Here is a 16914-nt window from a genome sequence, read left to right on the forward strand (position 1 = left end):
TGTAGCATGTCTCAGTGCAGATGAGCGGGAGAGGGTAGCTATTGCCTTGGTCTGAGTGAGAAGGGTGAATTGACTTTGACCTTAGTCTAATAATTCCTAAGTAAAGGAGCCACAAGGAGTTGGATGATCATATTTTGTGTCACTATGGAAGAGATAATAATTACTATCTCTTATTAACATAAACCAAAAAACAACAACAAAAGCTCAAATAGGTCAGTTGATTTAAACACTGTTTTTGAAACTAGTATAAGAATGAATTGCTCAGTTTTCATCCTTCATGCAAAAAATGATTAAAATGCATTGTGTCACAGACGTAGAGAACAAATGTATGGTTACCGGTACAAAGGGGGAAAGGAGGGTGGGATGAATTGACAGATTGGGATTGACATATATATACTATTGATACTATGCATAAAATAGATAACTAGTGAGAACCTACTGGATAGTCGGAAACTCTACTCAGTGCTCTGTGGTGACATAAATGGGAAGGGAATCCCCAAAAGGGGGAATCTATGTAAATATACAGCTGATTCACTTTGTTGTACAGCAGAAACAAACACAATATTGTAAAGCAACTATACTCTAATAAAAATTAACAAAAAGTGCATTGTGTTGATCTGTGGCTAAAAACATTTTGTAAAGCAACTACGGAATTCATGTTTATTAATGTTAATTTAGAAATAATATCCATAATCAGACAGGTGTCAAGAGCCAGTTCTTGGACTATGAGCTGAGTATCCTTGTTGATTCCAGGCCAGTGGTGGGACACTTTGGGACAATTGGGTGTCAGATGGGAGCACAAATCCATAAGGAGACTCCAGTTCACAGAACTGGAGTCTCCATACAGGAAGGTGATAGAAAATTTGGTCATTGTAAAGTAAAAGCCCATGGAAACCCCAAACAGAGAAATAACTTCTCTCAAATATCATAAGTAGCAGAGTCAGAGCTAGTCCTCAGATTCCTGAGTTCCATCCCACTGCTCCTCTCACTGCTCTAATTGAATAATGCATTTTCTGATTGAGTGACCTCTTAAAAATTAATATCCTTTTATCTGTAGCTTCTGAAATAGAAAGCTAAAAATCAATTACTATCTATAGTTTTCTGGAGTAAAAGTCATATCTGTATTAAAATAGCTAAGGATGAATGGAAATAGATAAATATCAATTTGAAGAATTGTGGATATACTGATTTACCCCTTTTAATTCCATTAAATGTCCACCAAATTGATCACAGCCTGCAATCTCCCCCTCTATTTCAAGAAAACTGCAGATGAGAAAACATAAATTCCCTTCAAAGTTAAAGAACCATGTTTTATATTCAACAGAGTAGGACAGAGACAGCGGTTGGGTGTGCAGATGTGGTGAAGAAAATTACCAGAGAAAAAATGAAGGTGTAGGGAGTTTGGGGTGAAATTGTATGAAACGGAGAGGACTGTATGGTCCTTGCCCCCTCCACCCCACCATGTCCTCTGCCTGCCTTTGGCCTGTGGAAAACTTTAGCAAAGAATAGGTTTAATCAGAGAACTGAGAAATGCTGAAACAAAGGAAAATGATCAAAGGAGACCAAGTAATATTAATGTAATCATTAAGTATAGTCAAGGACCTTTAGTTCTTTCTCAAGGGCTATAGATAATATTCTGAGCCATATTCTGTGAGTTGTTGTATAGATACCAAAACACCAGGTGGAGAAGTTAACTACATGATGACCAGACTATACCCAGGACAAGAGCTGCCACAATTCTGAGAACTGACCGCAAAGAAATGGGAACAAATGGACCCTGGAACTGAAGATTAACTGCACCTAAAACAACCAAATGATGCTGGTCAGATGACCAAACTGATGACCAATTTGAAGATGACTGTTAGAGATAACTATGCTGTTTCTACATGTAACCCAGCCACCCCAATCTGTCTATAAAAGCTCTTACCCCCTACTTGTCAGGAGGAGTGGGGGTCGGCCTTTGGACAGATGTCCGCCACCCTCCCCACCTCCAGTTGCCAGCATCTGAAATAAAGTAAAGTTTCCTTTCCACCAACCTGGCCTGTTTATTGACTTCTGAGTGGCAAGCAGCTGGACGCACCATACACCTCTTTTTTGTAACATATAGCACTGCTATATTTAAAATGGATAACCAACTAGGACTTACTGTGTAGCACAAGGAACTCTGCTCAATGTGATGTGGCAGCCTGGATAGGAGGGGCATTTGGGGGAGAATGGATACATGTATATATATGGCTGAGTCCCTTGGCTGTTCACCTGAAACTATCACAACACTGTTAATCAGTTATACTTCAATATAAAATTAAAAGTTTTTAAAAAATGAAGAAAGTAAATATATGATGTGATGGATTTGCCAATTACTTAGACAGGGGGAATCTTCTCACAATGCACAGTCTACACATATAATCAAATCATTATGCTGTACACTTTAAATATCTTACAACTTAATTTATCAAAATTAATTTTATCAATAAAGCCAAAAGAAAAAAGTGTAAATACTGATGTAGAAAGTGGCAATGAACATGTTAATGGAATGACAGGGTCCAACTTGAGTGGAAAACAATGTTTGTAGCATGTCTCAGTGCAGATGAGCGGGAGAGGGTAGCTATTGCCTTGGTCTGAGTGAGAAGGGTGAATTGACTTTGACCTTAGTCTAATAATTCCTAAGTAGCAAGGAAGGAGGAATTTTAAGCAACAGCAAGCATAGTTGGAGAGCTAGAAGAGAGGGTAGGAACAGTTTGAGAGAAATCAGGAGGCAGAATAGAGGAGGCAATGAGAAAGTATCAGTCTTGGTGGTTAAAATGGTATCTGGTTAGTAATCTGTGACAGTCTCTCACCACTTTCCACCAGAACCCCTACGAAGGCACAGAACATCTGAGGGCAAAAAAGGAAAACCTTCTACCACACTGCCACCACACTGTGCCCTGCAGACCAACAGCACAAATCCCACGTCAATGAGAACCCTAAACAACTCTCCATCCATTCACTCATCCAACAATATTTCTCCAAGATACATATACTATGTGCTAGGGTTTACAATAAAATAATTAAATGAGATCATTTCTGAGAGTAATGTAAGAAAATCATTAAAAATAAATGATGAGACTGGGATGATTGAAGGAATATGGAAGGCCTCTATGAGATCACAATATTGAGGCTAAGAGCATGCTGGAATGTTCTTGTACATGAATACCAAGTTCAGTTAGAACCTGTTTGTCCCTCAGTCTCAATGTATCTCAGCATATCTGCTCAAAGCTGGAATCTCTTAGAGAAAAACTGGCAAGAAAGACTGTATACTGCTGATGAGTATGTGGAGTGGAGAAATGGTGAAGAAAATGAGAAAATATTCCATTCTACAATATGTCATCCCTGTGAATTAAGCACTTTAGGCACAAAAAAGAAAAAAAAATGTAGATTCCTAAGCATTATGATTATCGGAATTTTGATTTTATGGATTTTATGGATTTGGAATATCAGGTAGCCAGATGGTCAAAGGAGAAAATTCAGTCTCAAACCAGCAGGGTCACATGAGATGAATGTCAGCTTGGTGTTTGAATTGGGCTGGAGGCTAATCAAATCTATCTGCTATTAAGCTATTGATCTAAGAAGGGAATGCAATCAGCATCTGAGTGGATGCAGAAGAAGAGCATCCACTCTTCTATAGAGCATCTCTATAGACCCCATATCTTGGGAAACATGTGGTCTGGAATGAGTGCTTCTCACTGTAATCTGAATATACAGAAAATCTCACATAAAATCTACAAACTCAGGAAATAAAAGCAAAAGAAGAAGCAGCAAAGAGGCTCTGCGGAATACTGGTCTTTGAAAATAATTTTCAATAGTTACTAAAAAAATTTTAGAAAGCTTTTTGGCAGCCCCTATATCATGAAAAATCACTGCAGATGGTGATTGCAGCCATGAAATTAAAAGATGCTTACTCCTTGGAAGGAAAGTTATGACCAACCTAGACAGCATATTAAAAAGCAGAAACATTACTTTGTCAACAAAGGTCTGTCTAGTCAAGGCTATGGTTTTTCCAATAGTCATGTATGGATGTGAGAGTTGGACTATAAAGAAAGCTGAATACCAAAGAATTGATGCTTTTGAACCGTGGTGTTGGAGAATACTCTTGAGAGTCCCTTGAACTGCAAGATCCAACCAGTCCATCCTAAAGGAGATCAGTCCTGGGTGTTCATTGGAAGGACTGATGTTTAAGCTGAAACTCCAATACTTTGGCCACCTGATGCAAAGAGCTGACTCATTTGAAAAGACCCTAACGTTGGGAAAGAGTGAAGGCAGGAGGAGATGGGGATGACAGAGGATGAGATGGTTGGATGGCATCACCGACTCAATGGACATGAGTTTGGGTAAACTCTGAGAGTTGGTGATGGACAGGGAGGTCTGGCGTGCTGCGATTCATGGGGTTGCAAAGAGTTGGACACGACTGAGTGACTGAACTGAACTGAACTGAATATCATGAAAAACAAAAGAATGCAATGAAGAGGGATTTAAGGAAACTGTAATGGCAGGAGCAAAAAAAAAAATAAGATGCTTTGGAAACATTAAGCAACAAAAATTTTCTAGAGCAAAAGGTAAGAAGTGATTTAGAGAACACACTTGAGCCATCCAAAAGCATAGGATGAAAATCGAAAGGTTTCTCTTATGATTGATATGGAAGGCAGATAACAGAGATCAAAACCTAAGGATTGCAGACATTCCTAGGGAATAAAGCAGAAATCTTAGAAAAGAAGCAATTATTTGCAGTCTTACTTGAAAAAGTTCACCAACCTGAGAAAAGACCTGAGCATATCATGAGAAGTTTACATCTGCAGAATCAACAAACAAGCATATGTTCTTACCTTAATTTTAATTTACTGTTACAATACAAATTATAAGTATTTTGACCTTCTACTTTGACAATTAGAAGGTCAAAATATTTAACGTAAAGCAAAGCAATTGCCTGGAAATGGGTTGGTAGATCATCCCTACATATGTTGTGTTTCCCATGTGAAGGTACAGGATGACATTCTCAAACGTGCAAAATTTATGTAAAAATACCCTCTACCTGAAAGAAAAATTGACAAAAATTAAGAATTTAAGGAATAAGATTATGTGATTAAAAGAACTACATACCTTATTCTTCTACCCTAAAATAATAGCTTCAAATCAAAGATGTTTTTCACTAAATAATGATGTCCTCATACTACAGAATCACAAGAATACAAGGGACAACTTGAGTTGTTTTTTTTCCTTGTATATTTTATTCTGTGCTAATATTTGATTGAGGTAAGGAATAAGACACACTCAAGTATAAATAAACCTACCAGTTTCCGAACTTGAGCTTGCTTATTTGTTTTCTTGTCCCTCAGTTACTATCAATAGAATGCAGATTTTTTACCAAAGAACCATCACACAACACCTGAATTAAGCACTGAAAGAATCATTAACATTTTCTGCCATGCACTGTGTTCACTTAAAGTTAATAATTCTGGGTTTGAGAAGCTCAAAGTCCTAATGTTATTTTAATGACATCATTTGTTTTCCAGAGACCAATGACACTGCCACGGATTCTCATACATTTTAAATGAGAAAGCAAGAAACTGTCTGCATATCCAACAATCAATATAGCAGAATAAAAATAACAACCAAAAGTTCAAGTCCTTTTAGGGAAAAAAGCTCTAGTAAAGTGTTTTACAAATGTTACTGTGTGTCAGTTTGCATTGTACTATATAATTATTATTCAAAATTATTTGTCTATAATTTTATTCAAGATATTTTGACCTAGCATTCACTTTCCCATGATATTAAAAACAAATAAGAACTAAATGACAAAAATATCACAAGAAATGTCCAGTGTAGGTAGCTCAAATGGCCTAATAAAACAGTCATTAAAAAACTGAACATTTTTTGCTTGAAAATGGGAGGTTAAGGCTCCTACATATTACTGATGCTAATGAATTCTTACCCACAATGAACATTCCTGTGAGAAAAAGTCAAGCTTCCATTGATAATTCTAAATGTATTCTGTGTTTACAAATGCACACACTTTGTCTCTCAGATGAGCCCATTAAATTTAAGAGTTAGAGTAGTAAACAGTGGGAAAATATAGTACAATGAACTTCAAAGTATTTGCAATTTTTTTTTAATTTGGATGAGTCATCAAATAATAACTCTAACATTTTAAAATCTGAATTTTCTCCAAACATTTTAGCCATTTCTCATTTAATCCTTTGAAAATGCAGTTGAAAATCTATGTTTATGAGTGGATATTTGTGAAGATTAAAGCTAAATAAGAAAGCTACTCCCCAACAATACTTTAAAGACTGCCATCAGAAGTGAATGCAAGGGCAACAAATACATTTCCAAGCTTAATTTTCAATAAAGTAAATATACATGAATTTTTTAAAATTGTCTCTGTTTATAATAGTGCTATCCTATTAAAAATCAGCACAGTTCCACAAACTGTCTTTAAGAGAGTTCTTTTTGTTGTTAGGCAAAAACCCTATTGAAGTTCTATATTCCACCTGGGCAACCACATGAAGACACTACCTCAAAGTAAACTGTACTGGGACTGGGACTCAAAGAATATGGTTGAAGCCCCAGCTGTGGTACCCTGTGACTTGATTAAGTCATTTCACCTCTCTTGTTGTTCAGTCGCTAAGTTGTGTCTGACTCTCTGCAACCTCATGGACTGCAGCATGCCAGGTCTCTCTGTCCGTCACTATCTCCGAGTTTGCCCAAGCCCATGTCCATTGAGTTGGTAATGCCATCCACCCATCTCATCCTCTGTGTCCTCTTTTCCTTTTGCCTTCAGTCTTTTCCACTATCAGAGTCTTTCCCAATGAGTCAGTTCACCTCTCTAGGCCTCAGTTTTCTTAAATGTAAAATAAGGAAATTGGAGTATATGATCATCAACTCTAATGCTCCATGGTGGGAAGATCACAAAGGCATTTAACGAAATACCTACATCAATAGACCAGCCACTCTTTCACATGGAAAGAATAACAAGAACAAATATAGATACTGTCATATATCCAGTTGTCTTCTCAGCTGCCTAAAAGATCCTGATGAATATTGTTCCAGACCAAAACAAAAATTACCCCTGTTAATAAGGAAAAGAATGGGTTTGTTAAGCAGTTGTATCTTACAAATGAAAATATTCACTCTTATTTTAAAATAGGTCCCCAAAGTACCTTTGGCCAGAATGCAGGAATTAGGTTCAGAACTAGATCCAAGAGAATGAAGCAGATTGACAGGTAAAGCTAAAAGGCATCTGCATCAGGAAGTAAGTAAAATAATCGGCCACTTTCCTATTGAGAGAAAAAGAAATGTGCCAGCCCTTTACCTCTGCTTGCAGTGGGATATTAGACTTAATTGAGGATTAAAGTATTCAAAGAGTAAAGTGATGGGTTACACTAACCCCTAAAGGAAGACCTGTGAACCCGCACTGCTCAGTTTCCTGCTTGGGAGAAGAATCCCATTAAGGCATCCAAAAGCCACAATGACTCCTGCCATAAAGGAAATAAGACTGAACTTACAAACTCTTAAGACAGACACCTTAAGAATGGGCATATACGTAAAGAATCTGGTAATAATATTTTCTAAATAGGTAAATACAAAGTTTAACTACTAGTAACATCCCACTTTGGCAAGGAAGCAGCATTCATGGCAGACACGAATGAAATTTGGTTCTTCCTAAAATCAGTTGACAAGTCATGTTTTACCTGTTAACTTTATATGAGGTACCATAACACTGAGTTTTCAAGCAAATCTGTTCATTAGTGGGTATGGCTGAAGACCATACTTCCTAATTTAGAAAGGCTTCTAGAGGAACAAGTTGACATGCATGAGCCTCAGCTTTCATCCAAATATACCTAAAAATGCTGAGATGTGCTGGAGAAGGGGGAAGGAATGTTTAAATTTGACATTTTCTTTTCCTGACAGCAGTGTGTTAATATCGTGAACAGAATGTGGGCTTTGGAGACAGCTAAACATGGACTGAATACCTAGCCTGATCCTTCTGAGTATGCAACAACAGGCAAATTATTTTACTCTCCATGCATCTCTGTTCAGATCTTCTTTCTTCTTCTTTAGAGAGTCTGCCACTGCACTTTTAATCTGCCTAATGTTCTAAACTTGAACTGACTTGAAGAATGAATTGTATAAACATGTATTGTACATACAAATACATACAAACATGAATTGTAATACAATTTGCCAAGCAGGTTTGAAGACAGACATATATGTAGGTACCTGGGGAGAGACATTTAATCAGGCAAAATCCAGTCCCTACAGATCAGAAAGAAAAAAAATATATATCATGAAAGATCCCACATACTGTGTGGCACAGCCAAAAAAAAATTAAGATTTTATATCTATCTAAATATATAAATGGAGCTTCACTACTGACTTAGTGGCAAAGAATCTGCCTGCCAATGCAGGTGACACGGGTTTGATCTCTGGGTCTGGAAGACTCCCCTCAAGAAGAAAAAGGCAACCAGCTCCAGGATTCTTGCTTGGGAAATCCTATGGACAAAGGAGCCTGGTGGGCTATAGTCCATGGGGTCACAAAAGAACTGGATATGATTTAGCAACTAAGCATTTAGGGCTTCCCTGGTAGCTCAGCTGGTAAAGAAACTGCCTGCAATGCAGGAGACCCCAGATTAATTCCTAGATTGGGAAGATCTGCTGGAGAAGAGATAGGCTACTCACTCCAGTATTCTTGGGCTTCCCTGATTGCTCAGCTGGTAAAGAATCCACCTGCAATGTGGGAGACCTGGGTTCAATCCCTGGGTTGGGAAGATCCCCTGGAGAAGGGAACAGCTATCCACTCCAGTATTCTGACCTGGAGAATTCCATGGACTGTACAGTCCATGGGTTGCAAAGAGTCAGACACGACTGAGCAATTTTCACTAGTGACTAAACAATAACATGCATGTAAGTGTATATACATCCATATGTATGTATATGTGTTGCTGTTGTGGGTTACCATTTTCTTCTCCAGGGGATCTTCCTGACCCAGGAATTGAACCCACATCTGTTGTATCTCCTGCACTGGTAGGCACTTTCTTTACCAGTGAACAACCTGGGAAGCCCATGTATCTGTGTATATATGCATATTACATCTGTGTGTGAGTTTCTGCATGCATGTGATTGTGTACAGACATAGTATATTTATGTATATTGCACAGGTGGTACTAATGGTAAAGAACACGCCTGCCAATGCAGGAGACGTAAGAGATGCAAGGTCAAACCCTGGGTTGGGAAGATACTCTGGAGAAGGAAATGGTAACCCACTTCAGTATTCTTGCCTGGAGAATTCCATGGACAGAGGAGTCTGGTGGACTACAGTCCATGGGTTCACAAAGAATTGGACATGATTTAAGTGATTTAGCATGCATATGTATATATATGCACATATGTGTATGTATATTTGAAAATACTCAAAAGTTCCTATGTCAAAACTGTATTGTTGGGAAAAGGTGGTATAACATATGCATGTGGAAAACATGATTTCCTGAGTTTAAAATCTTTTTAAAATATGTGTATTCAGAGATGTTTAAGCAAAACCATCTATGGCAGGTTAATATATTCACCCAAACCTAACCACCTTTTTGGAGAACAGATAGACCTGGGTGTGAACCCTGACTTTTAGCCTTACTAACTTTGTGCTGGATCATCGAAAAAGCAAGAGAGTTACAGAAAAACATCTACCTCTGCTTTATTGACTATGCCAAAGCTTTTGACTGTGTGGATCACAATAAACTGTGGAAAATTCTGAAAGAGATGGGAATACCAGACCACCCAACCTGCCTCTTGAGAAACCTGTATGCAAGTCAGGAAGCAACAGTTAGAACTGGACATGGAACAACAGACTGGTTCCAAATAGGAGAAGGAGTACGTCAAGACTGTATATTGTCACCCTGCTTATTTAACTTCTATGCAGAGTACATCATGAGAAACGCTGGGCTGGAGGAAGCACAAGCTGGAATCAAGATTGCCAGGAGAAATATCAATAACCTCAGATATGCAGATGACACCACCCTTATGGCAGAAAGTGAAGAAGAACTAAAGAGCCTCTTGATGAAAGTGAGAGAGGAGAGTGAAGAAGTTGGCTTAACACTCAACATTCAGAAAACTAAGGTCATGGCATCCGGTCCCATCACTTCATGGCAGATAGATGGGGAAACAGTGGGAACAGTGGCTGACTTTATTTTTCTGGGCTCCAAAATCACTGCTGATGGTGCTTGCAGCCATGAAATTAACAGATGCTTACTCCTTGGAAGGAAAGTTATGACCAACCTAGATAGCATATTAAAAAGCAGAGACATTACTTTACCAACAAAGGTCTGTCTAGTCAAGGCTATGGTTTTTCCAGTGGTCATGTATGGATGTGAGAGTTGGACTATAAAGAGAGCTGAGAGCCGAAGAATTGATGCTTTTGAACTGTGGTGTTGGAGAAGACTCTTGAGAGTCCCTTGGACTGCAAGGATATCCAACCAGTCCATCCTAAAGGAGATCAGTCCTGGGTGTTCATTGGAAGGACTGATGTTCAAGCTGAGACTCCAATACTTTGGCCACCTGATGCGAAGAGCTGACTCATTTGAAAAGACCCTGATGCTGGGAAAGATTGAGGGCAGGAGGAGAAGGGGCAACAGAGGATGAGATGGCTGGATGGCATCATCGACCCGATGGACATAGGTTTGGGTGGACTCCGGGAGTTGGTGATGGACAGGGAGGCCTGGCGTGCTGCAGCTCATGGGGTCGCAAAGAGTCGGACATGACTGTGCGACTGAACTGAACTGAGCGTTGTGCTGTGGCATAGGATTTAATTTTCATGGGCTTAATCAGTGAACACCTACTTCCAAAAATTGTATCTGGGTTATTTCACATGATCTGTGGCATTATTGGGTACTCAGTGAATGTTTGGTTTCCATTTCCTTGAAAGAGGATTCAGAAGCATGGAGAGGGGTTGGTCAGGTAAGCAGGAGGGTGAGGTATTAGTAGCAACCACCAGGAGAAAAGATGAAGAACTCAGAGGTAAGCTTGCTGAAAGGATAAATCTTGGTGGTTTCCAGTCTTTCTGAAGGCAGGAATACCTCCCTCCATAAATTAAAGCTAATTCCATGGCAAAGATTTCTGAGCCTGTCTCAAGGCAGCTGATGGAAATTTGGAACAGACCACTGAATCTCAGTAGAATTTTATGACAGCTTCACTGTTTTGCAAAACTCTAGGTTCCCAGGAGAATAAAGAGGAAATATCATGCCTCAGAAATTAATGATTGCATTCTGTTAATCACCAGCCTAACTTGCTACTGAAATTGTAAAATGCCACATTTCCCTAGAGCAGGAGCGATATACCCCAGTGTCATTTCCATAATATTTAACGCTATCCTCAATGTGGGACTGTAAATTCCGCCCACAATTATTTGGCTCCTATTTGATAAGTGAATAGTCCCTGATACTGGAATCGAATTTCATGGCTAATAGGCTCTCTGATTACTAGAAATTGTTGGTATTTAATTTAAAAAATGCTGCTAAGCCAAGACAGTCATTATTCTCTAATGGAAGTTGGATCATTTCACAACATCCTTTCCTGCTACTGCTGGGGCGTTGGCAGCACTAATCATCACTCACAAGTGGGTTTCCTTGCACTAGAATTTGGCTGTACGATATAAGCAATGAGAACTTATCCTGGAGTTTTATCCTGCACAACACATTATCCTCTTCATATAATATATTCTGTGTGTCTTTAGAGATTAGGTAACTTTGTGCCTTGGAAAATATTACTGGCATACACTATTTTACAAAAATATACAACTATGCAAGATTTCCATAGACTTGCTCAGCATGCTCTTCTGAGTTTAGAGGGATTTTGTTTCTTCATAAAACAATCTGAGAAGAGATGTGGAGCCTCCACCTTTCTCAGTAGGCCAATGTTGGCCAAGAAGGAGAAGCAGGATGCTTAGGGAGTGAGAACATGGAAAAGAGGATGTTAAATACCAGATTAACCAGTTGGAGGAGACAGGAGAGAGATACGTGTCAAGTTTCAAGGTGGAAGGAAGACAGAAAGACCAAAGAAAGCTCAGCTGGTGGTCATAGAAGCAAATGGGATGAGGAGGAGAGGATGGGTCATTGTGCTCAGCCAACACCAAGCATCTGGCCAGAAGTTCCTTCTATACACTGTATGGAGCTTTTAGGAAAGGCCAAATTTAGCTTCATAAAAACCTCCTTCAGGCTTGGCATGGCTACTGGAACAAAAACTAAACAAAAATCATGGGTTCTGGGTTCCAGTAATCCTAGGTTGACTCCTATTGCTATGAACATAGTCATTTTTATTGAGTTACATAATCACTCCAAGCATCCTCATCCACAAAATGGGTATAATGGTAATACATACTATGAGAGGGCTGTGTTGAGGATAAAATGAGACCACATATGATTAAGAGTTAGCATTTTACTGGGAAAAATATTAATTATATGTCCTATTATCATGTGAAACTATGTGTGGACAATATAAAAATATGATAAAGGAAAAGGTGATTTATATATGATCATTATAAAATATGCCTGGGACTTCCCTGGTGGTCCAGTGGTTAAGAATCTGCCTGCCAATGCAGGGGTTGGATCCCTGGTCCAGGAAGACTCTACATGCTGTGGGGCAACTAAACCTGCGAGACACAACTGCTGATCCCACATACTGAAACCACCGAAGTCCACACCCTCAAGCCGGTGCTCTGCAACAAGAGAAGCCGCCTCAATGAGAAGCCTGTGAACTTCAACCAGGGAGTAGCCCCTGCTCGCCACAACTGGAGAAGGCCTGCGAGCAGTAATGAAGACCCAGTGCAGTCAAAATAAATAAATAAATAAAATGTAACTAATTTTAAAAAAGATGTGGACACATTTTTTAAAAAACAAAATAAGCTTTGAATACTTTTTTAAAAAAATGTTCACAAATATAAGTAATTCAGAGTGTACTGGACTTTGAATATTGGGTATGCTTTCAGTCTATCAAAGGTTTTTTTTTTAAGCAACTAATGAAAAATTAAACCATTTGGACATCCCATAATGAACAAGATCAATATATTAAGATTTTACTAGGTATTATAATATTAATTGCAAAAGAGTTTTAGATTGTTCCCTCCATCTTCCTGCTTTACTCTCTCCCCCACCACCACCACTGACATTCCTTTCCATTATTTCAGAGGCACTTATGAGCACATCTCTGTTTCATAAAACCTAACCCTTTTTGAGCTGATTCATTTAGGAGTATTCACAACACAGAAACTGTATGTCATATTTGCATGCTTGCTCTGTCACTCAGTCATGTCCAACTCTTTGCAACCTCATGGACTGTAGACCACCAGGCTCCTCTGTTCATGGAATTTTCCATGCAAGAATACTATGCTGGGGTACCATTTTCTTCTCCAGGGGATCTTCCTGACCCAGGGATCAAACCCATGTCCCCTGTGTTTCCTGTATTGTCAGGCGGATTCTTTACCACTGCACCACCTACATCATACTTACAACAATTATTTGTCAAATTCTTCCATGTTCACTTTCCTCCTTGATTCTCACAACAAAGTATGTGTGAGGCAGATGCCATTAATATTCCACTTAAAAGAAGACAAATGAGCTTCACCAAATTTAAGTGATGTGTGGAACCTTATACTGTGAACTGGGTCCAGCACGAGATGCCTACTGAATGCCTTCCGGTACTGCAGGTGTTCATAAAAGAGATTGCCATGGCTATTAGGTCTGTTAAAAAGGCTCGTGTGCTTACTAGAAAAACCTCTATCATGTCACTTTGAAAACTGATTAAAGAATTGAAACAACGAAGGGAGAAAGGAAATAGTGTTTTTACTGCCTTGGGTAAGGGGCAAGATAAGCTCTACAGGATTTGTTTGGTGGCTCAGCAGTAAAGACTCCTTCTGCCAATGCAGGAGACACAGGAGATATAAGTTTGAACCCTGGGTCAGGAAGATCCCATGGAGAAGGAAATGGCATCCCACTCCAGTATTCTTGCCTGGAGAATGCCATGGACAGAGGAGCCTGGTGGGCTACAGTCTAGGGGGTCGCCAAGAGTCAGACATGACTGACTACAGCACAACTGATACATCATGTGCACACATCTGAGACACCACAGGTGCCTGGGGACTGTTAGAGCTCAAGCCTGTGGCCCCGGTGCCATGGAGACCAAACTCCAATCTGCTGAATTCCACATTCTGCCCTGATGGAGCTGGGCATGGTACCTGGAGTACAGTGATCCTTATGCCTGACTTTTTGGCTAGCTTCTGTGCCAGGGGGCCATCTGGAAGTGCTGGACCCGCTGATCGTTCTCTGGAGTGGAGCCGGGGCCTACAGAGCAGTCTGACTCCAAGCAGAGGCTTCTCTACCAGACAGAGCACTGTGGTCTATGACCTGCCATGTAGCTGTGGGGGAGGGGGTAGCTCTCAACTAAGTGTGACTAAAAATATATTCTGACTCAGAAGGGCATTGTCAACTTGGAATTCAAAGTAGGTGAGAAGTCTGTGGCCTTGATGAAACAGAAACTGCTGATGATTATAAATTATAATCTAATTCATCTCACACTGATTAGTAAAACCGCTTGCTAATAATCTGATCACCTTTACAGTGAATCTGACTATTGACATGGGATTGCTATAGCACTTCACTACCCCCAAGATCTATTTGCTAAACAATGACACTGTGATTAGCACTGCTGTGACACTTCTTTCTGTATCCAAAAACAAAAACAAGCAAACACCATTGCAGGAAGGAGTAAGAGGGAATCAGAATTTAGTTATAGACATAAAAACATATGGGGAGTTGCTATTCAGTGGATACAGAGTTTCAGTCATGCAAGATGAAAGAGTTCAGGAGAAGCACTGTACAACATTGTGCTTAGAGTTAATGATATTGCACTGTACTCTTAAAATTTAGATCGCAGATACCATTTTGTGTTATTGAAGCACAATAAAGAATGGTAGGTGATCTTCTATAGGAAAGAAAGGCATGTTGATTTTATCATCCTATATAATAAATCTTAGGCTTTAAGTCATGAATCATAAAGGCTTAACTCTGAATGCCAGGTCAACCCTTTATAGCTAAAAACTTGCTTAATCTCTCTGAGCTTGGTTTCCTCATCTGTGAAATGGGGATAACAACCCATGCCTTTTGAGGCTGTTAGAAAGATTAAATGAGATAGCAATTAGGAAAGCAAATAGCCTAACACGGCCCAGAGCACATACCCTTCAAGTTTAATGTTCTTCCCTTTATCACTAGTTATTTTTTATGCTAGCATGTTTATCAAAATTAAAGTGAGGTATAACTCTAATATAATGACCTAAAATATAAGTCAACCTTTTAAGTTAAATGCTGTCTTGCCAGAAATTCTCTCATGGTAATTACCTCCTCTCTTTTCTGAAAGCCCCTGTGAGTGGAGCCGGACCCCTCCAAAGTCTATTTGCCCTATGATTCTACTGCTGAGAATCAAAACAACAGATGAACAACAAGGAACTCCACTGTAGAAACAGCAAGTAAACGTCATTGCTCATTACATAGGTGTAACTGCATAAGCAGCCTTGGAAGGCAGATCATTGTCTCAACAATATATATTGTAAAACCTCAAGGTCATGTAGAAAAATTCAGCTCACTCAATCTATATGTCAGGAAGTCTTCTAACCATGACACATGGTAATTAACAGCACAATTGCCGATCACTTTATCTAGCACAGTAAGTTTTACACTGTGAACATCACTCTAAAGACACCACAAATCACACTTAAGGTGATATGAAAGAAATAATTGACCCTTCACCTATCCACAAAAAGAATCCAAAAGAACCCTTGACAAATTTTGCTCCCAATCTCTATGTACCAATTTTTTATTTGTTGGATGAGAAATACCTTTCCAACAATTGATAGGAAATATTTAAATAGATAACTCATATATGGTGACATATTTTTAGAAAGAATAGTAACGCCACTGTATTAAAGAGAATGAAAATTCAAATGCTGAATTTGTTTTAATAAGATGCCTGGGCTACAGTTTAGCATAGCAACAGTGCTAAAAATAAGTGATGAGGATACACTTTTTCTACTTTCATTAGAGAAAACACAATGCATGCCCAAAGATGCTCACAAGGAATAAATACACTGTGAAGAAGAAAACAAGAACAAAGAAACCACAGGGTATGAATTTTATATCTCTGCCTGCCAGCTTCAGAACACAGGGAATTAAAATAAATCTATGTTTTAATATGTTGTTTTGAATATCACAGGCATTGATACACATCTGTTCATTCCTCTAGCATCACTTTGGTGACAGGGTAAGGTTGATGCATATGACCCCAATTCAGTCCTCACTCCCTAGGGCCCTGAAGCTGCGGTGAATTTGGGGAAGCTTACTGTGTGAGTCTGAAGGGAAAACACAAACACGCTGTCCAAGCTACAGGGCAGCAAGATAAAGAAAGTCAACCCACTGTTAACAAGCCCAAGTCTATTCAGCACCACGGACAGCACCTATTAAAATAAATTCTCTCTAAGCCTGTGCTTTAGAGACACTGTCTTTGGTTTTTAGAGAAGACGGGTAAAAATGAGATGACTTCTCTGAGGAAAGTGGTATAGACAGACTGCTCATGTGCTGAATTTTAGTCTCCTGGACTTGGGCAGTATGCTGGACCCTTGCATGGTGTTCTGGAGACTCCCAAAAGCTAGGGCTCCTACTGCCATTGAGCTCACAGTCCAACTGGCAGAGAAAATGAAAACCAAAAGACATGGAAGGGAGGGTGAGTTTTAGACTAAATCATGAAGAATTTAAAGAAAGTCATGAGTGAAGAGGAGGTAATGTAAAAAGTAAGAAAGAGTGATGAGCAAATGCAGATAAGAGCAAGATGTGTTCCAGAGGAGGGCTA

At 39.2% G+C, this 16914-nt stretch overlaps 1 protein-coding gene and 1 long non-coding RNA gene across 2 annotated transcripts in view; one reads left to right on the forward strand and one right to left on the reverse strand.

The window, feature by feature from the left end:
* The window catches only part of NRG3 (neuregulin 3), a 1196705-nt gene that overhangs the window by 1003430 nt on the left and 176361 nt on the right, over positions 1-16914 (reverse strand). The gene's annotated exons all lie outside the window — the stretch shown is intronic.
* LOC145535199 (uncharacterized) overlaps positions 14229-16914 on the forward strand; it is a 92092-nt gene continuing 89406 nt past the window's right edge. The window contains exons 1-2 of the long non-coding RNA XR_014075330.1: positions 14229-14515; positions 15430-15538. This is a non-coding gene — a long non-coding RNA (uncharacterized LOC145535199). The remainder of the gene's footprint in view (positions 14516-15429; positions 15539-16914) is intronic.

The sequence above is a fragment of the Giraffa tippelskirchi genome, chromosome 2 (genome assembly GCF_054371585.1).
Source record: "Giraffa tippelskirchi isolate mGirTip1 chromosome 2, T2T-mGirTip1v1.2.pri, whole genome shotgun sequence".
NCBI classification, from domain to species: domain Eukaryota; kingdom Metazoa; phylum Chordata; class Mammalia; order Artiodactyla; family Giraffidae; genus Giraffa; species Giraffa tippelskirchi.